Consider the following 21,861-nt stretch of genomic DNA (forward strand, 5'->3'; position numbering starts at 1 on the left):
ATGCCAATGCAAGAGGAGGCGGCAATGAAAGAGATTGTCTCAGATCTACTATATCGTTACCATGTCTTGGTCTGACATTTTTGGAAAGAGTAATGTGCCCGCATGTGATAACTGTTGGGGAAACTAATCCAATGAATAACAATCAACAAGACCTACAACCTAGCGAAACAATTGTAACTCCGAGCAATGGGCAACTATGGGTAACTAAGACATAAGCAACGTTTATCTGTGGAATGGTGGAACTGGGAATTTTCAAAGCGCCATTTGTAGTCATGATGTGGGTGAGGGTACATGTGAATAAGGTTTTTGATAACACAAATGCTCTTCTAGGTATGAGAGGTAGTAATATATCAGCAGAACGTGAAGATATTAGAGGTACGTGTTGTAGGAATTGTAACAATGCTGGGTGATAATACGCAAATCTTACCAATGAAGACTACAAGAAATGTTAATGATGCTTGTTCTAGTCCCATCCTTATAGGTGGTGTAGAAATGCATAGATCACATGATAAAGTAGAGGACGAACAAATCTTTGAAATGAAGCTAGATACGTCCCTACTGAGCACTAGTAGTAACATAAGCATTTCATTGTTATCTTTGTGGTATTTGAAAATCTCTTGACTAACCTAGTGGAGAAATGTGAGCGGGTAGAAAAAAAACTTGATTTATTTTATTTATTGATTATTTGTACAGCGCGTATACACAAGTGAAGTGCTTCAAAGTGGTTCAAGGCAGGAAGGGAGCAAGGGAATACAGTAGTCATTCTTAGGCATTGAAGTTTCTGAATGATCTAACAAAAGGTAACTAGGGATCTAGGCCTGACGGCATTTCTCCTAGTGCAAGTACATGGAGTGTTACAGGGACAACCAAACTAGGCAGGAGAAAAAAAGGGGGGACAAGACAGAACTTACTAGTCCTAGTAAATTCGGGTCAAGAAAGTGTACAAAGAGATATGTGGGGGTGTAAGTGCACCCAGTCCAGCAGGGCCCTGGATTAAATGCAGAGAGGTTACACCTCTCATGGAAAGTATGCTGAAAGTGCAGTAGTCTGAACATAGTCCAGAGGCCCGGAGGCAAGTGCAAAAACTGGCGGGGGAGCCTGGGACCTGTAAGGCACTGCAGGTGAACCAGGTGACCAGTCTGTAAAAAAACTGAACAGAGTTAGGAAGGGAAGGAGGAGTGAGGCAGGGGAGAAAAAGAGAGGTGGTTAGCAGGGGAAAGGGAGAGAGAAGGAGGAAGCGAAGAGGAAGGTCTTGAGGAATTTCCGGAACCTAAGGAGCTCCAGCTCAAGGCGGAGAGAGGCAAGTAGGCTGTTCCAGAGTGAGGCACTGGCAGAGGATTAAGATCTACCCCCAAATCTCTGCTTAGAAAAATGGCTCACCCGCAAAGATTTGGAGGAAGATGAGGGGAGGGCTCTAGAAGGAGAATATTTAGGAAGAGAATTTTTTAGATGGAGTGTGCCCCGGCCCCAGAAAGCCATGTGGACTATGTAGAGGGTATTGAACTTTATCCTAACACCCATAGGGAGCGAGTGAAAGGATTTCAGTGCTGGAGTGATGCAGTCCCTGGGCTTCAGGCCAAGGATAAGTCTTGCAGTTCTGTTCTGAATAAGTTGTAGCGGACAGAGAGTAAAAGTAGGAATATTGAGAAAGAAGCTGTTGCAGTAGTCTAGTGTAGAAAGAACCACAGCTCTGGAGAAGGTGAGCCTTTGGGGGCAGTCTCTGCTACTGCACACAAGTATCAATTGAGGTAGAAGGACTTGTAGATATTGAGGGACAAATACTGAGGTGGAGATGAGACATGATAACAGAAATATAGTTACTGACCATGATAATGCAGAAGTAGTTGAATTGAGTGATAGAGGATACAACCTCTAGGGCTGCATGTAGACCCAGTACAGAGTGCAGAGCTGTCTGCTGATCTCTCAAAAAATATATCCTCCAAAAACCCGGTGACAACAAGGACAAATGTGTAGGCTATGATGTATGACTTTAGGAAGATGCAAATATATAGGAAAAACAGAAATGGATGTATCACCCATGGTAATAATATGACAGATGTGATCGAATCAGAACAAGGGAGGTTTGGATCAGATAAAACAGGTGTTGAAGGACACCAGGAAATTAGCAGTTTGCAAATGGAGCAGAGAATAGTTTTACCGGAAAGTGTCACAGAATGTTCCCAGAGTGTATCAGCGTTAGAAAGTGATGGACTTAACAAAGGGAATGATATTCAATAATATCTATGCAAATCTTCAGACATTGGTGGGCCTGTGGGTAAGAAGCAGGAAGGGAATGATAGACCGGCACCAGTGATATTTTATAAAATGAAAAACCAACAGGTGGTGAGGGACAGTGATTGTGAATTGGAAGCAATACAAAGTCTATTTTCTGGGACCGGAGAATCTGAATCATGTAACAGTGCATTGGCTGTGTAAAATTCATCAACAAACCCCATCACCAATTCAATGAACACTTCCTCCTCCAACATTGCCCAGTTCCAGTATAGATTAAATACAGCCATTGATTTTCTTTCCTTTCTCTCTTGCCCCTCACAGTTCAGAATCAAGGTTTCTACAAAAATATTGGGGTTGATCACTTCTGACACTGTTAGACTCAGTCCTGTTTTCACCAAAGTCAATAGGCCAGAATAATGCCCCATAACACCCTTGTCAGCTTGGTTCAGGTAAGTAGTAAACCCCTTACAAAGTTGCTTAGACCTTAGCCACGTCTCTTGTAGGCATAGGATATCATAGGCCCCCAGACCGGTATTAGTATATTTGTTTGGATATATTTGCCCGAATGGTACATTTGACTGAATTTGGCCTGTACCATTCGGCCAAATATATTCGAACAAATTGGCTAATACATACCGAACATGTGGAGTGAGGGTTGCGGGGGTGTCCCACGCTCCCCATGATCAGTGTGTATTAGCCTTGGGGGGTTGCAGGGTTGTCCCCCACTTCCTCGATATGGGAAGCGGTGGACAAAAAAAAGAAAAAAAAAGAAAAAGGGACACTGCGGCTTCGGATCCGACCCGCCTTAGAGGGACTGAACTGACGCCGCAGGGCAGAAGTGGACAAGGTGGCAAGGTAACAGGTAAGTGGGGATTGGAGTGTGCGGAATTAATAATTATTTTTCTTACTCCCACAAAGCTGACTGCATGCAACACCATATGATGTGATGTTTCATGCGGTCAGTTTCTTTTCGGTCTATGTTTAACAACTGATTTATTTTTGGTCAAATCTACCTAAACCCCCAGACCTAGGACTTTGTTGTTGAAAAGATGATTGAAGGCTCAGGCATTCCATGATTGTATACAAAGTGAGTCTTGCTCTTCCTTTTCCTGGCATAAGTTATCCTTAGATGTTACTAATGTACCAGCAAGCCAGGACCAGTTGTATTTGGTGGACTGCTGTGCTGTTAAATCACATGACCCAACGATGTGACGAGATTGGTCTTTTGTGCATTCCATCACCACCCTTATCGTTTTAGGGTTTTTGGCTTTGTTAGTTGTTCATCGGCTTTCTGAGTCCTTGTCAATTTTATATAGTTGTCAACCCATTTCAAATGAGGGTTCATGGTTAACTCGAAATCTAACAGTTGTTTGTTGCCCCTGCCCCATATTTTTTCCATCACTTAATTCGAATCCCAAAGGAAGTAGATCTGTTGCCGCCTCCATAAGGTTATTTTTCACCAAATCTGAGGAGGCATGCAAAAATACCCAATCTTATCTACTCTTGTTCACAAATTGAACGACCCTTACATAGTCCTAAATTATGAATCTTAGTTTTGGAATGTGATGGAATAGCTTCATCATTTTTTTTTGATTCAGGATCTAGTTATCATTTGCAGGTAATATTCTCTCTAGCATAATAGTGTTCTCTGAGGACTGAGTGGACTGGTGTCTAGATGGCAAATTTTTAACTGACATCTTCTGCTTTTTCACGCTGTTCTTCATTTTGTCCAGACCAAAGGGGTGGGATGTCAGCACCACAGCCTTTCATTTTTCTTCAAAGGTCAGAAAAGCCTAGCCTGCTCAATCCTTTGCGATCGTTTCTCTATCTCAGTAGCAGAGCTCGCTGAGAGTGCTGGGCCATAAGGATGAGGTGAGCTCTCCATGTGAACAATTCTGGCACGCATGGTGATCAAAGTTTCCTCCTCATTATCAGTGATGGCGTCCAGCAGTGCACTGAAACCCAGATTTTCGGCAGTATTCTCCGGGTGGTAATCATACTCTTCCTATGCTTTAATGTGCGCAGACACTCTGTTGTGGACCAAGGTCTTCTTAGGGATCTTCGATTCCCGCTGTTCATCACTCTTTCAATGTTCCCGAAGAGCAGATATCAAAGTACTTGTATCTGCTTTTTCTCCTCTTGCTAGGTCGCAGAGCCTATTTTGCCATTACACAGAACATCCTGCTTCTCTATCCAGTCTAATTTGAACAGTTGAAGCAAATGTTTCCAAACATATCATTTTTTAATGTACCTTCTCTAGCAATGTTGCCTGATATCTAAGAGTATTAGTCAAGGATTCATAGAGTTTGGTGAACAGGGCTAAAGAAATTGTTAATGTCGCCATTAAGGGTTCCATGTGTTAATATCCCCGCAAAAATATTGCGATACAAAAATATTGCCATATTTTTGCGGCAATATTGACCCATGGACCCTACAGGGGACATCCCCGCAGCCCCCACATTATTTTAAAATGTGCAGGAGACACCTCCGCAACCCCCGCTCCCACAAAATATCCTCCTCAAAAATATTGCCTATGGCGAGACAAACGGCCATATGTACGCGATATTTTTGGTGGGCATATTTTGTAGGGATACCCCATTAAGTTGTTCTGAAGTTGTAAAGTCGCAGCGGACAAAGGCATGATTCCTATATTTTCCTGTTGGGGCGACAGGCTGAGTCATTTCCCAAGTGTTCTGATGTCATAGATGATGAGGTTTTGTTGCTGGGGCTCAGGCTCTGGCTTGCTGTTCTAAATCATTGTCTCTTTGGTGTGTTGAGGCCGGAGGAGATCTAGTTGTGAATTCTTTCTGGGAGACTGGAACTTCTTCATTTGCTCCCGTTAGATCAAACTTTCAGGAGTTGAATCGTAATGCCTTCAAACTTATGGTATCATTTCATCTTGAACTGCTCAATCTTTTTTGGGATGGCATTTTTTGTTTTCAATATGGAATGCTGCCCTTCCACCACCCCAAACCCAAAAATACATTGATCATAGCACAGTTCAATACCGGACTGCAAGGAAGGGGCAGCAAAGCCACCGGAGAATAAAGGGAATCTCGTTTAGGTTCCGTGAAAATACCCTCCAATAATGGACACGCCTCTTCCCAAATGAATTTCTTCAAGTTCCACTTCTCCGCCCTTTGTGTGTACTTGTGTAACTTGTGTGTCTTCAGCTCCTGTAGGGATACCATATTGACCCTTCTCTGGAGTGACAGGGTGATCCCCATTTAGACCCTTCTATGCTGCCAACAGCGAGGCCAACTGTCGTTTGATCGACTCTCTGCAGCTAGGTTCCGTATTGAGGTCTTTAAATATTCTAGACAATTCACAATGCTGGCTGGGCCCACCCCATCCTTTATACCATAGCGAGTCAATTGGGGGATGTCCACCTCCATCTCCCCCACCACCTGGTCAGACAGCTGGGGTAAAGTCAGATTTAGGTCTACAAATGATGTATTGCATTCCGTTCTCCTGCCCTGTGACAGTTCTAAAGGAGTGGGGGCACTCCCCTCGGTGAAATCCACTGGGCTCAATACAGTGTCATCCAGGAGCCTCAGCAGCTGCTGGGTGCATGGACCGCTGATCACCATGACACAGGAGGGCTTACAACTAAAGTTGTCTTCCATCCCGCCGTCACGGTCCCGCTCAGCCACACACTCCACCACCCTCTGCTCCCAGGCTGAGCTTTTAAAGTAGATGCCTCCTTCAGTAAAGGAAAGTGTAGAAAGACTCTCGAAACAGAATCACAAGCTGTGTTTCACGATAACACTCAGCCACACACTGGTAAAAAAAAGTCGAGATTTTGCCAAGCATAAAAGCCAAGATTAAATCCCCAGCACATCAAAGATGCATTTTCTTTTGGTTTCCACGGGCGATATAATATGCAGCAATTAGCTATGGTGGTTGAAGGTCTCTGTTCAGCTAGGTGCCCTTTAAATTATCTGGGATCATAGCTGTTTATATAATCTAAAACAATACCACAGCCATCTCCTGCATCTTCAAGTTCAAGAAACAAGCCTCAAGCTCTGGAAAACCTCATAGTGTGGTCTGTTTTTACTAAAAAAAAGCTCTCCCGCGTTGAAGCTTGATGGGTGTGTGGAAGCAAAGTTACCAGCTTTGTGTGGCATGTTCTGGCGGGGTGCAGAGAGTGCTAATATGGGGCATAGTGTGATGGAATGAGAAGGATGGTTTGAGAGGAAGGAGCGTAAGAAAGCTGTATGTAGTAGAGAACACACCATTGCATTCGTGTGCATCGATACAGAAAAGAGGCATTGATGCAAGCAGGGCAGGAAATGGCCTGGAAGAAGACAGAGCTCATCTCACCAAAGTTTGCCTTCCCAGTGCCTCTTTCCTGCACGGCCCAGAAAACTCCCATATCTATTGCTTAGCGCTTAGCCGCAAGCAACCACCTCTTCAGGCACTACAGCATGTGGTACAATGAGCTCAATGCAGAAACAGCCAAAGCCTCACAGAATGTTGGCGAGTTGTCCAACTTGGTAGCTAGCAATTTGCAGACCTTTTTGTTGTAGGGGTGAGTATTGTGACAAATGAAGAGGTGCAGAGAACTCAACTTCCATTACTTGCTCAAAAAAGTCTTTCTGAATTACTATCACAGACCTTTCAAATATAAAACTGTTGCCATGTGTATGTCCCCACAATGCTCTTTGCTTTTATGCAAATCGCCAAGTGTTGGTTCCTCCAAGAGATAGGGTGTGGCTGACCTAGCCATATACCTGCAACACCAAAGGAGGGAGGACTCGATTTCCAGCACTGCCCGCGCATGTACAATCGCACACCATCCGTGACAAATGTGTGTGCATGCAGATGTACATTCTCTCTCACACACGCACACAACCACCCACAGGCAGACAAGAAAACAAACTGACAGGAGACAATGGTGACACCAAAAAGCACGTGTATAGCCGCATGCCACCACTGAAACCTTTTAATGAATGTATGCCCAAACTATTGCCTTTGCCAGTGCTTGTTTTCCTGTGTACTAATGTGGACTGACATGCTATAAAACCATTATTTGGAGACGAGAGAATATCCAAAAGTGCATATATGACAGAATATTTACATGTTCCTATTTGTCCAGCCTCCTTAGAAGGCCTGGGTGAATTTAAGCATCACTGCTGCTCATTAATTCGACCCAAACACATGATGTGAACGAGGAGGCATGCATCTTCCTCTGGCGGAAAATGGCAGGCCCGGGACATATCGACTTCAAGCGTGGGGCTTTCCTAAAGTCACCCCTCCTCTCTGATAACTCCCACAGGGGTCTGTTTAGTTTATTACTTTTCGCGTAACGCAAAAGGTTGCATCGATTTTAAAATCGAACAAACAAGATTATGACAGAGTAAATCCATGCAGTGGCCTGTTCACACGGTTAGCAAATAGAAAACCGTATAAAGGAGTCGTGTGCCAGGGGCAAACACACAGTAGAATAATAACAAGGCATTAGACCTGTCAGGTGGGAACGGGAGTACAGGAGGTTCAGGGCCTCGGGATAGACAGAGGCTATCTGCAAACACACCTCTACAGAGAACACGCAGGCACAGAGGCAGCTGCCTGCAGGCACAGATATATCTATAGACATCAGAGATCAGAGCTTTCCACTAGACAGACAGGCAGCACAGACACATAGCTGCCTGCACACAGCAGCACAGACACAGAGCTGCCTTCACTCACTCCTTCTACAAACAACAGAGAGGAGAGCTCACTGCATACAGAGAGAACACAGGCAGAGATCTGCCTGCAGACGCTGACACGTGCTATAAATAACAGAGGGGCTGTCAGCAGACACACAAGCTACAAGCAACACAGACAGAAAGATGCCTGCAGAAACACAAGCTAAAGGCAACATAGACAGAGAGCTTGCATGCAGGCGTACACAGTGCAGACAACACAGGAAAAGAGCTGCATGCACAGACAATCTACAGATAATACAGAAAGAAGGGCTGTCTCGAGACAAAGAGAACACAGGCAGAAAGCTATCTGCAGGCACATAAGCTATAGACAACACAAACAGAAATCTGCCTGCAGACACACAAGCTACAGGCAACATAGACACAAGCTGCAGACAACACAGACATAAACTGTCTGCTCACACACAATCTACTGAAAAACACAGAGACGGGCTTGGGCTCCCTTTAGAAAGAGAGACACACACAGAAAGCTGTCTGCAGACACACAAGTTAGAGAAAACATAGAGAGTTTGCATGCAGACACACAAACAGCAGACAGCACAGGAAGAGAGCTGCACGCACACACAATCTAGAGACAACACAGAGAGATGATCTGTCTGGAGACAGAGAGAACACAGCAGCATGCTGTCTGCAGACACACAAGCTAAAGACAGCACATTCAGGGAGATGCCCCCAGACACACACTACAGACAACACAGGCAAAGATAAGAGATGCCAGCAGACAGAGAGAACATAGTCAGTAAGCTGTCTATTGAGCTATTGAACTGCACATTTTTTTAGACTAATTGTGAGACATGTTTGTGTCTGTATATTCGATCTCTCAGATTTCATCCAGTTTAAACATTGATTGCCCCGACATGTAATGTAAGTATTGCTTCTGGTGTGTAGGTCCTTTTGCTTTCGGCGGTCATTTATTTTGATTCTTTGACTTGTGATTGATGGGTTTCCACATGTCTTGGATGGTGTATATGCATTTTGGTGCAGACATATGGCAACTTCCATTTGAAATCTTCTTGTGTTCCCATGTCAACTTTTTTGAAAAAAATAGTTATGTCATAAAATGTCAGAATTTACTAGTAACTGCCATATTTTTTCCGATTCAGCTAATCATGGGGAATTTAATAAAATAACAGCTGTGTCCTCACCGTTTTTCACAGCCAATTGGCAATTTTCCACTGTTTTACTAAAAGTATAAAAGTTAGGAGCATGTAATGTATTACGCACATTGCTAATTTTAACCTCCACCTTTTCACAAACTCTCAAATTTGGAGCATGTTCAGAGCAGCCAGGAACACCTTTTAGCTGGTCATTACAATTCCCTAGGTCTCAGTGGAGGAATCTTATTTCAACATAAACACCTGGGCATGATCGAACAAAATACACTAAAATTCAGGCAATATGACTTATGGTTTCTGAGAAAATGCAACAATTATGTGAGTTAATTTAAACTAAGCTGGGAGTCTTCATATATGAAACTATGAGCTCTCCTGTGCCTTTGCCACCCTTGGCCAGCCTGTGACAGAGTTTATTTTTTATTTTTATTAGCCTCTTTTTTGTTTGAATTCAGAGTTCAGCCTTGATTGCAATCCTTGCGTTCACCGCCCACATCCCCCTACATTCCGGTCATGCACCAGCAAGGCTCTGCACAGAAATTAGCTTCCAGAGACTCCACGTGTGGGGGCCACCAGGTTTTCAACACCCTTCAGGCAGGCCACATTTATTGCATTTGTAAATAGTAGGAATGCAAGGCAAGCTTTCAGTGGGACAGTCCTTTGTGAATTTCCCAAGAGATCCACCATTTCTCCTTGGCTAAAATGAACTCACATATTGCATTTTCCAACATCAGCCTTGATTCTTTGGAATTCAGTGTGTTTTACCGATCAGGGTTTTTATTTTGATTTTGCACTGAAAGTGCAGGGCTATTTCTTTCAGTCATTAATAAAAATACACTTTTAGTTATCTACTGTGTTCTGCTGAAAAGTGGGTCTGAATTGTCACAGTGCGCAACATTTTGATGGTTGACAGTTTCACTGCAAATGCTTCATTTATTTCTCAACCAGTAATTTGATGTGAGTTTCCAATCTGCACTTAGATTACTTTTTAGCATTCTCAACATTTCAACTGCATAAAGACATTAACATAGTCTGCCTAAAGGTCATTTCCAAAGTAGTTTGGGGACTTTGATTACAACCCACAAGTATGTCTAGTTTCTCTAGAGCCTTTATTGGAAATGATAAAACCAAAGTAGGTAAAACTTTCAACCACCTCAATGAGTTTCCTGGCCAACTTAAAATGGGACTTGGATTTCCGACTATGGGCACTGTCTGGGGACGTATGTGTCCAAGAGTAAATCCAAGAAGGAGTGAGGGACTCCATCTGTTTTGGGACAAAAACCATGAGGTGATTAGACTAAAGCAAGCCTGCTTTCAGGGATCCAATTGCTGTCCTTGAGACAAGTGGTTTTTGCTCCCTGACATCATACCATAGCTGCTTTGTGTTAAAGGAAGTTGAGGGGGCAGGAAGGAAGAGAGAATATTGAGTGAAATAAGATACCTAACCATGTTCCAGTCTTGGATATTGACTTCCTACCTCAAAATAAACCAAAGACTGAATTTGTCCTCATCGGTCCACCTGAGAAAAAACAACTTGTCCAACAATGGCTCAATGATATGCGCCTAAAAGGATTTGACCGGCAACTCTCAGACTGGTTCAGAATCTCTAACCTTCAAAAAATCAAACCCTTCATCCAGTCGCAGGACCTCTGGACCATAGTTCAGGCTCTCGTGGTCTTGCACATTGATGGGGGAAATGCTCTCCTGACAGGGTTCCCAACTTCTCACTTGACTCCCCTAAAAACAGTACACCACACTGCAGCACATCCTATAACGGAGCATGGAAAATTGACCAAATTACTCCCATCCTACACAAAATTCATTGGCTTCCACTCCAAGGATACTGTTCAAGACTGCATGTTTCATCTAAAAAGCAGTCACAAGTAGCACATCAGTGTACCTGGAGGGTAAGCTTCACATATCTGGTGGCACGCGCTGCTCCCACAGCAAATTGACCAACCGGCTGGAAGCACAACTCACCTGCAAAGAGAGAACCCACAAACAACTTTTCTCTTGCCATGAACCCACCCTCTGGAACTCAATCCCGGCGTTGACTTTGAATGCCCCCACAATTCTCCAGTTTTTAAAATTTCTCAAAACATGGCTCAAACATGGCTCTTTCAACAACACCTGACCAAGGACTAAATTCAATGGACGCATATACCCACAAATAGTGCTCACACTACTGTGCTATTTTTAAAAGATGCCAGCCCAAATGCAAGCTACCCACACTCTATAAAGTGCTCTGCTGTTGTCAAGCTAGGTCCGCGCTTTACACAATAACAAAATAAAAAGTAAAAATAAAAATGTGAGCAATGTGTGGAACTGCTGAGTTGGCTTTCAGGAGCATCACACTGCGGGTCTGGGCGAGATGTGAGTGAAAGGGTTAGGAGGGTATGATCTGTTGTGAGCCTGTGGTGCTTGGGGATCTATTGCTACCTGCACGTTCCTGGATGGTGCAAAATGAGATGAAAGTGTGACACAGAATTATGACATGTCTGAGAAATATGCAACAGGAGCTTAGGCCCATTGTGGATAAGCTTTTGGGGAAATGAATGGACAGGTTAAAAAGTAAGGATAAACAAAGTCAGCCATCAATTGGAAGGAGGGCAAGTCAGGGTCATGTGACCCAGCTTATCTTGCACTGGCCAAACAAATGCAAACACACAGACAACATCCAACACAAACAGGGTTCTTCCTGCAACGACACAGGCAGCAGCGAACACGCACAGGAATCTACCTGCAAAAACAAAGGTGGGCGCAAGAACACAGAGTTAGCTACTTGCAAACATTTTGTGAGCAGTGCCCTTACACTCTAAACAAAAAGAAACAGCAATAGAAACACAAAGGGAGCCTGTAAATACTCATGGTGGTGTCAAGTCAAACATTGTGATTCCTCAAAACACAGGAGGAAGTAATTGGAAACAGGGAGATATTTGCATACAGAAATGTGGTGATGACATGGAGGTGAAGGTGTTCGAGGAGAACAAGGAGAACGGAAAGGCGGAAGCAGGATGGATGCTGCACCAAGTGGTGTCGGAGCAGAGCTCCTTTATATTATGTATAATAAAAGAATAAGAACCTTCCCTTCCAAGTGATTGACGATGAGACGGGGCAGTAGCAACGCTCACACGAAAAGCCCTGATTGGGTCAAAATTGGGAGCAAGTGGCATCAAAGGTTCACGAGCCGAGCTACACGTTGGTTTGCCATGTACCTTCCATAAAACAATGTAAGGTAGTCGACCGCACCTCATGAAAAAGAAAAAAAGGGGGCCGCCCAGGGACGGTCATTGAGTAAGCCATTGCGCAAGCCACATGATAGTTGGGCACACAGCGCGCAACCATCGGCAACAGCAGATCTTGGAGCCCCCTGCTGGTGCCAGGAGCAACATTGTTAGGGATAGATAGGGAAGCAAAAACTTTGGCAGGCCACCTGCTGGTGCAAAAAACAAAGCACACAACACTAGGAATAGGAAAGGAAAGCAAACAAACAGGACAATAGAATGCCACAGACACGGGATCACAGTAAACAACCATAGAGAGGTGAAGAATGAAAATAAAATATTTCAGTACATTACAGCCCAAAGACAGCTGCAGGCGAAGACAGCTACTGCCCCATAATCAGGCCAGACATAAATCAACCAATAACGTTTTTAGTGGAACCTGGCAAACCACCCATCCCATGGGACAAATGGAAGAAATATTTAGAACATTATGCTACAATAGCATGTGGCACCATCTATAGTGTAGAGAGAAGGATGTCTCTACTGTTGCACTGTCTAGGGTCATACCAAAAGGTTTGGTGTACCCGTGGTGAGGTGTAGCAGACTCGGGTACGAAGTACAGTAATACACAAAAACTAGTACTGCTACTTGGAAGGCTTCATCTTGATTATGTGTCATTGAATAAAGCATGACTTAGTTTGAGAAATCAAGGAGCCTTCTCTATTTTTTTACTAATGGAATGGATCATAATTGAAGTATTTGGCCCAGAAAGAGGATAAGTCCAGAAGAAAAAACACCATATACTCATATACTCACTAGGGGTTTATGTAAATATATAGGTTGTATTAAATACACGTATTTACAGTTTTGTGTGAAACATAAAACATTGGTTGTGAAAAAGACTAAACCATAGTGTTTTTTTCAAATAAAGAAAAATTATATTTATACAACTTAAACATAGTGTGCTGAAGAGAAAACAGTAAACTGTGAGACATAAAACAGAAAAAATGTTATTGCGTAATCAGCAATTTGAACTCTTAATGAGTTTTCACATTGTAACAGGTTCATAGGTTGATCCAGTGGTCTAAACGTTGTCCATCTGGGTGGATTGCGTGTGACTCGCAGTGGTTGAAAGTTAATATTGGGACACGTTTGTCCCGACTGGTTGAATCTCAGACAGTTCCAACTGGGTGTATGCCAACGTTTCAGGGGGTAGTGTAAGTGGGAATCCCACTTTCTGTAGTGTTGCAATCTGAATACAGTATTGTATCACTTGACCAAATTGAGTTGGTGCAAAAGACCCCTTGCTTGCAAAATAACGTTTTGACGGCCTTGGCGTCCATCTTGTATCTAAGGTTAGAGGGACGTGGAGGCTGCCTTCTTCAGGGCGGTTGGGTGACCCCACAGGCTCCTTGTGGTCGTTCTCTTAGTATTGCATACTCCCCAGACTGGGCGTAGCTGGACGGAGAGTTGGTTGTAGTAATGACCATGCCTGAAAGTCCAAAGGTGCCATGAGACAAAGTTGTGTTAGATATTGTCGGACGGTGTATAGTGAGAGTCAAGCTATATACTCTGTGGTGCTGGTTGATTTGTTAAGAAGTTCAGCAGAAGTGTTGAGCACCACCAATGAGTGCTCTAAACGGGTTATTTAGTTTCTATAGGAAGTTTTCCAGGGAGCCCTGCAAATAGGCACACACAGGGTATTGCCTGAAAACACACAGACAACAACAAACACACAAAGGAATCTGCCAGCAAACACAGAGAGCAAACACAGAGAGACAATTACACCAGGATCTAACCGTAACTGCGTACGCAAATGAAAAGACACACACGAAGCTACCTTGACACAAACAGGTGGCACTGAACAGAAAGACAAGGTGCTCGCAAACACACAAGCATTGGTTAATATACATTAGTACTTGGCACTGTGCATCCGCGTGAAATACTAAACGTGCATTGGCTCGTTTTTCTGAGCCGTACCACAGTGTAATCCCATGGACGCACAAACATTGTTCGCGTGCCGGGTACACTCTTACCTTTTTTCTGGTGACCATGGAAAGGGAGAGGGCCCACACGTAGTCCCTTCTCCCTTTACAATATGGCCAGTTTCCTCCCATTCATTAGTACGGAGCAACTTGACCCAAAATGGCGCCCTGTTGCTCCGTACTACTGAAGCAGTATGTGCATTATAGTGTTCTTAGGACTAACGTGTACTGCGACAAAACCTTTTCAAACGGCAAAAGAAATGCTGCTTGAAAAGATTTTGTCAGCCATTAGTGTTCCGGGGCTGCAAACTCGGGAAAACTAGTTTCCCAAGACTGCAGGCCCCGGAATACTATTGGTAATAAGCCCCGAGACGGTGGGCCAATACTGCCCATGGTAATGCCCCCTGGGCCGTATAGGCTGGGCCCCAGAGGCATTACCTGGGGTGGTATTGGTTCGCCATCTCGGGACTTATTACCACAAGATGCTACCTACAAGTACAAAGGTAGCTGCAAATATATTCAGGAGGCAACCTTCAAACATAAAGCAGCTTTGGAGTGACAGGCAGGCCTATAAAAACACAGGCAGGAACACAAACACACAGAGAACATGCAAAGACACAGATGGTCGCAACATTTACTTGAGCAGCCTGCAATTATGCAGGTGTCAGCAAAGCCGAAGATAGAACTGATTGAAAGCACAAAGCTTGTAGCGCGCACACACAGGGAGCAACTAGCATGGAAATATTTTTCAAAATGGCCCCGAGTGATCAAATATAGGGAGCAACCCAACTTCAAGTATGGTTTTGTGGGATGTATTGACCCACTAGGCTCTGCCCTGCGACATCACTGTGCGCTACTCACCAGTAACCAACAAAATGGCCGCAAAAAGCCTGTGTCAGTGGTAGAGCAGGAGACTACACTGCCAAAGCCGGTCATTGGGCTGCCCACAGAGGGAAATGGAACTACCTGAAAAGGCAGTGCTTCATTGCAAGGAAACCCAGAAGTGTTCTAAAATCAATTTTTCCTTGGCTGTTGAAATTGCAAAATAATGGCTCCCCAAACATCAGAAAAGATCCAACATCCTTGATGGGTGTTAACCATCACCTTATTTAAGAAATCCCCATAAGCACACAATGGGCCTCATTCCGAGTAGGGCGCAAAGGGATACCGGGTACCGTTAAGGACATCAGTGACGGTAATCCCTTTGCGCCCTACTATGAGGTCCCTTTGCGGCCCCATCCTTAATGCCTACTTTTACCAGATGTTAAGGACGGGACCCGCAAAGGGACTTCAGAGCTAATAACGGTACCGTAATTTACGGTACCGTTATTAGCACCCTCCCCATTCCCATTGAGCCCTATGGGGGCTCAAATGGGAATGGGGATTGACATTTTCAATGGGGACTTACCGGTCCCTCAAAGGTCGGACTAGACCAGTAAGTGCCCATTGAACCAGGGCGGAATCGGTACCGGTAATGGTGTTAGTCATGGCGCTAATAGTGCCATGACTAGCACCAACCTCGGAATGAGGCCCAATGTCAGGAGAAGCAGATTTCATTACAAGAATATCCACATTAAAACAAGGTGCTAGCCTGGGAAAATCTGTCAGAATATGGCCGCAGTACCGCCGCCTGCCTGCATGACAGCTGTCAGTTAAGTGCATTAGGAGTTTAAACTTGTGCATTAAAATCAAATTGTTGAAAAAAGAGACTTCCCATCAAAAACAATATAGGTTGCCACTATTTATTTTCTATGTTGAAAAAGACTGGAATTAGAGATCTGTGTGTCTACTTTTTGAAAATGTAAAGTTTATTTTTGCAAAGACAATTTTAAACAAAGTGTGTTAAAGTAACCTCTGATGCCAGCCAAAGAACTTCAAAGGCAAATTCCACAGCATGCCCCAAACAAAGGGTGCCTTCCTTCTGCTCTCCGCCCCAGGAACTCTCAGTCAGATGTTAATGAAGGGGGAGGAGGTTTTGCTCTGTTGCTCTGGGAAGAGACAAAAGGCTTCCTGGACTGAAAGGGTATGAAAATTCAAGAGTCAACAGAAACTACTGCCAGCAGGAAGAGAGGCCTGGATTGCTCTTGGCCCATCAAAACTTTGGGGGCGGGCCAGACACGATATGTGTATGCTTAAACCACAAGAAAGTATCTTTTTGAAAAAAAGACTCACAGAGAACTGTGCAAAATTGTAAACATCTGTAAAATATAGTGTTGTTAACATGAAAATCCTGGTCACATTTTGAAACTACTCAGAACTCTGTGCTATGTTCAGGGACATGACTAATGAAATTGTTATTTTGTAGCAATTGTGATGATCTAGAAATATGAAACTTCACAGGATTATGCCCAGATGTCATGCGCATATATGTATAAAAAGGTGGACAAATCTGACATTGGGTACCCAACCAAAAGCGCAAAAAACTGTCAAATCTGAACCAAAGCTCTCACTGAGATGGCACTCAGAGGAATACTTGCTCCACTAAATCTGTGATGTAAATATGTTATTGCTAGCAAGTTGGTAAAATTGTAAATATGCTTTATATGAAAAATTGATTTACTGGGCAGAAACAAAGGGGAAGTTCTCCCTGGATTGTAAAATACTGCATCATCATAACACCAGATTTTCTTCTCAAATCAAGAGAGAGGACAGACCCTAACCAATAGGATTCCTAGAGGGTGTGCCTAGTATAATTCAGCCTACCCACCCCTTTAGGAAATACATAAATAGAGACAGCTTAGGACCTAGACACACACATTCACCCATCAACTGATTTCTGGCGGAGCACTTTGCAAGAGAAAATCCATATCCAAGACTCCAGAACTTAGAAAGCAGAAAGGCCCAATTCCAAAGCTGAACCCTTCTCAGCTTGGCCTTTTACAATCTTTAAACCAGATTTTACCCCAGACGTCCAAGGGACACAAAAAGAACAGCCTGGCTGTGCTGTTTCTGCTTTCTTGCTAAGAATTCTTGCTAGAATCCAGAGATCCAAACCAGTAGAGCAGAGCTGTAACCAGAGAGCTGTGAACCAGAACCAACACCTCAGATCCAGTCCATAGTGCCGATCAGTGTCCAGAGTGCCGTGCTGAGTGCAGAACCCGAGCGCCCTGAATCCCGTCCGGTGGGCTAGCAGAATTCCAGTCCAGAAATCTTTGACCAGATCCCTGACGGGCCCATTCCAAACAGTAGTAGTGAGTATCTATAGCATAGAATTGTCATTAGCAAGTATCTTATCCTTAAGTACTCCTATCCAAACCCATTCTATCATATCCAGAACTGCATTGTAGAAAATCTTTTGTCTTACCTGAATCTTTCTCTCATCAAGCATCTCGGCGGGTGTAAACCATCCAGAGACATCTCTGGATTATTGGCTGTGCTGTCGTGTAGCTTGTGGCTTCATAGACTCCCTAGTATAAGAAATATTGTTTGTAATGATCAAAAGTGCATCTGTCTTTTGCAAATTTTGACTCTTTCTGAGAAAAACCAACCTCTACTAAAACCTTCATAACTTCCGTACCGTGTATGCTAGAAACAAAATGTAAATGTCAAATTGAAGCTAACATCGTCAGCTTTCCAACGAATCCAATTTCTTCTAGTTTTTCCGCAATTGCACTTCTTGAGCGCAGAAAAGTTTGCCGCAAATTATTCGTTTGGCTCAATTTCATCACGTGTAAAACAGCTGTTATTTGCATCCGACCGCACAATTAAGTGTACAATCTACTAGTGACTCAATAATCATTGCTAGTGTTTATCTGAAACTATACAAAACGCTCCCACTAGTTTTGAATCCAATTTAGTGAATTAAATCAATTTTTCAGTGTTTTTGACCATTCATTCAAAGCCACATTCAAAAGCATTTGACCTGTTTGCAATAATTCCTGTTTCTCTCTGAGTTTGCGGAGGGAAATTGGGATTGGAACTGTTTTTGTTGAGTTTGTATTCCTGAAACCTGTTTTCTCTCCTTCCATCTCTTTATCTTGCATATTGGGGGGATTGAGTAGTGTACGGGGGAAAGAGTGACATTGCATTTGACTGAACCCACACAAATTATTATTCTATGCTGCATTATTTTCCTATCCATACTCCTTCTGATTAAAGAGATTGTTGATTTTAACATCACCCCATTGGTGATCATTGTATAAATATTAAATAGTTTGATATATATTGTGCAAATCCATAAAATACATTTTTTAACTTTGCAAAACAGCCTGCTTCCTGGTTCAGTGAGACCGAGGGGGGTTCAAAGAGAGGGGCTTGATAGAAGGGTACATCATTCAGAAATAAAAGAACTTTTAGACATAAATAAATAATTAAGATTTCCAGCTGTGCATCACACGCTAGGCATTGACTTAGGTGGAGTGCCGGGTTGAAATCACTTACAGTTTGGCGGGAGTTCTCCAACCAAGAACATTTTGAAAAAATGGGTGAGAATACTCAATTTTAAAGCAGATACTTAAACATAACACACATCTTTGCTTAGAAGTGATGTGGGCAATGAGTGGCGTTTAAAAGAAGTTGGTGAGGTGACTGGGTAACAAGGTTAGAGAAACAGAAAACCAGTCTACCAACACAAAAAAGTCCCATGGTGCAGAGGCCCACCAGATAATCTCCAACATTGCCGGTAATTCAATTCAATGATGAAAGCTTGAAATTTGGCACTTTTGACTCGTTTTGGGAATCAGCCTTCCAGATTCATATCAGATAACCAGGAATGGTGAGTTTTTGACTGAAGGAGCATGATAACAGTGTTGATAAGGCTGGGTGTTAATATGTGCTTGTCTTTCAAGATTTAAGGAACACCAGACAGCATGTAAGACATGAGATATCTTGCACTTGGCTAACGTTTGGGTATAGTTGTGTTTCCTCTACGTACTGATGCACAGAGATTTCCGTGTTGTTAACAAGAGATACTGGTGGCTCCATTTAGAGGTTAAAGATTAGTGAAACAGGATAGTATATGGAATTGGTTTGAAAAGGGGGAAGGTTGGTTGACATACCTAATAGCCGCGCTTGTGTGAATTTTTAAATGTTGCAATGTGACTTGACTGAGCTGGTTGATGTCACATGCTATTATTCTCTGACCATAGTTCTGATGAGGTCAGATCATTCTTGTTTGTTTATGAGCATTCCAATGTTGTCAGTTGAGGTTTCACTGTTAGTGTCTCTGGATCTCTGTCTGTGCTGGGGGTCTTTATATTTTATATCTCATAATAAAGGACCAACAATAAGTGTACTGAAAGCAGCATCTTTCATTTATAACATTGGCGACGAGGATGGGATGGCTGTGGACCCCCAGCAGCAACAAAATGAATGCCGCTCTGCTTCATCGGAGCATAGTAGCGGCCATCGTGGGACGTTGGACCCAGTGTTGTACCCTGCTTCAAGTAAGTGCTCCTTGGCGCTCTCCTAGCCCCTCTGGGTCTCGGCATATTACGCGTGTAGCTTCTCGGAGCCCCTGTGAGCAGCCGCAGCAGTTTTGATCTCTGCACGTCGTTCGGCGAGTGTATTCCAGGCCCTACCATATAAAACGGTATAGAGGCGCACTCGCAACTACTAACGTGCTAGCCGCAGCCTCGGAGTGCCCGTTTCGTACGCAAGCTGCATCATACGTTTATTCTGAAGCAAGAAAGAAGAGATAGAGGGAGGGGCAGGGCAGAGAAAAGCACCATCCTCTCCAGGACTGTCTCTGACAAAATAGTGAGAGGACTCACAACCATCCATACCCAGGGAGCAGAAGTGCGAGGGGCCAGAGTGTGCGGCAAGGCAGAGTAAACCCGTCATAGCAGTTCACAGTCATACGGAAAAGATTACATTCCAGAGACTATCTGAGCAGAATTGTGAGGGGCAGACTGTTCGTGAAGTCAGATATAGTCAGTCTCAGTAGTTCACAGTAACCTGTAGAGTCACACCTACCAGATATAAGTAGGAGCTGCATCTAATGATAAGCATATGGAAGAAGTGTATGGACATTTATGAATATTGATTGCCAGCATAAGAAGGTGTTCAAGGAGCCTGAACATTTGTATTTTCTCTACAAACTCGATATTATAGGTAGATCGAGATGGCTTTACCAGGCATAGCTGGGCCTCCAATATTTATGCCTACTCCTGGTCCTTCAAAAATGTTATGGGCTCGATGGCGCAAAGGTTTTATACATTACCTTAAAGCGGCTGGTGGTATTTCATATTCTAATGAAAGAAAGCTTGCTTTGCTCTTACATTTTTTGGGCTACAAGGGGCAAAGTATTTTTGAAACACTTCCTCAACCATCTGGTGATGGTAGTGGTGACTCAGTGAATGAATATGATCTAGTTCTACTCAAGTTGGACTTGCATTTCAATCCCAAAACAAGTACAATATTGGAGCGGTTCAACTTCCGCATGCGGGTGCAAGACCAAGGGCAATATGTAGAGGAGTTTGTGACTGCTTTACTGCATCTGGCTTTGTTTTCGATGTGCAAGTAATACTCACTTTGCAGCATCCGTGGCGTGTCCAGGCCGAAGAACCATGTGTGCAAAGTGCAAAAGAAGAGGGCATTTTGTGAACTGTTGTAAAAACTATCAGATGGGCCAGTTTAACTAAAGAAAGGTGTTGTACGTCAATGAGGAAGAAAAAGCAAGATCGTCGGATGAAGATGCTACTCTTCCATTACAGAATGTTATTGTCAAATTGTCAATACAATAAATGTTTTGTTGAATAGTGAGAATGAGGATAAATGCGAGCATCCGTATGCCACAGTGAGTGTGAATGGACATATGGTACGCATGATGGCCGATTCAGGGTCTAAAATGATCTTAATGCCGAGAGATGTGTTTGAAAAGGAAATGAAGGGAAAAACACTAAAACTGTTTAAACCAGATATTAATCCTGGTGGATATAACCAGGACAAAATTGAGTTGTTAGGGTATACTCTGGGAACATTTTAATTCAAAGGTCATTGTTGTGATGGTCATTGTTCTTTGTCCTAAGAAAGGACAAACTTTACTAGGATGGAGAGAGCAAAAGAACCTTAAGATTAAGCTTGATCCCAACGAAGAAGAGCAAGTGCTGCAGGTGTCGTGGACACCTGTCATGAAACATTCCAGGGTTTTTAGCAAGACCTTGGGGAAAGTAAAAGGGGTGCAGCATCAGATAATTGTAAAAAAGGGAAGTGTACCTGTAGTTACCAAACTCAGATCTGTTCCTTTAGCATTGAGAGATGGAGTCAAGAAGGAACTGGAGAAGTTGCTACAGATGGGAGTGATAGAAAAGGCAGGAGGGGTGGAATGGACTTCACCAGTAGTGGTTGTAAAGAAGGGGTCTGGTGAGTTGAGGGTTTGTATTGATATGCGTGAACTCAACAAATGTGTGCTAGTGGATAGATATCCATTGCCGAACATGGGAGAGATGCTGACGAGTGTTGGACATCATAAGGTATTTACTAAACTGGACATTGCTTCAGTTTATCATCAGGTTGAGCTGGAAGATGGATGTAGGAAACTGATAGCTTTTATTACGCATGAGGGTGTTTACCAATTTAAGAGAATGCCATTTGGCCTGGCATTAGCGTCGTCAGTCTTCCAAAAAGTGATGGACCAGTTGTTGATAGGTGTAAGAGG

Source organism: Ambystoma mexicanum, chromosome 7q (genome assembly GCF_040938575.1).
Source record: "Ambystoma mexicanum isolate Mex_15411 chromosome 7q, UKY_AmexF1_1, whole genome shotgun sequence".
Taxonomy (NCBI): Eukaryota; Metazoa; Chordata; class Amphibia; order Caudata; family Ambystomatidae; genus Ambystoma; species Ambystoma mexicanum.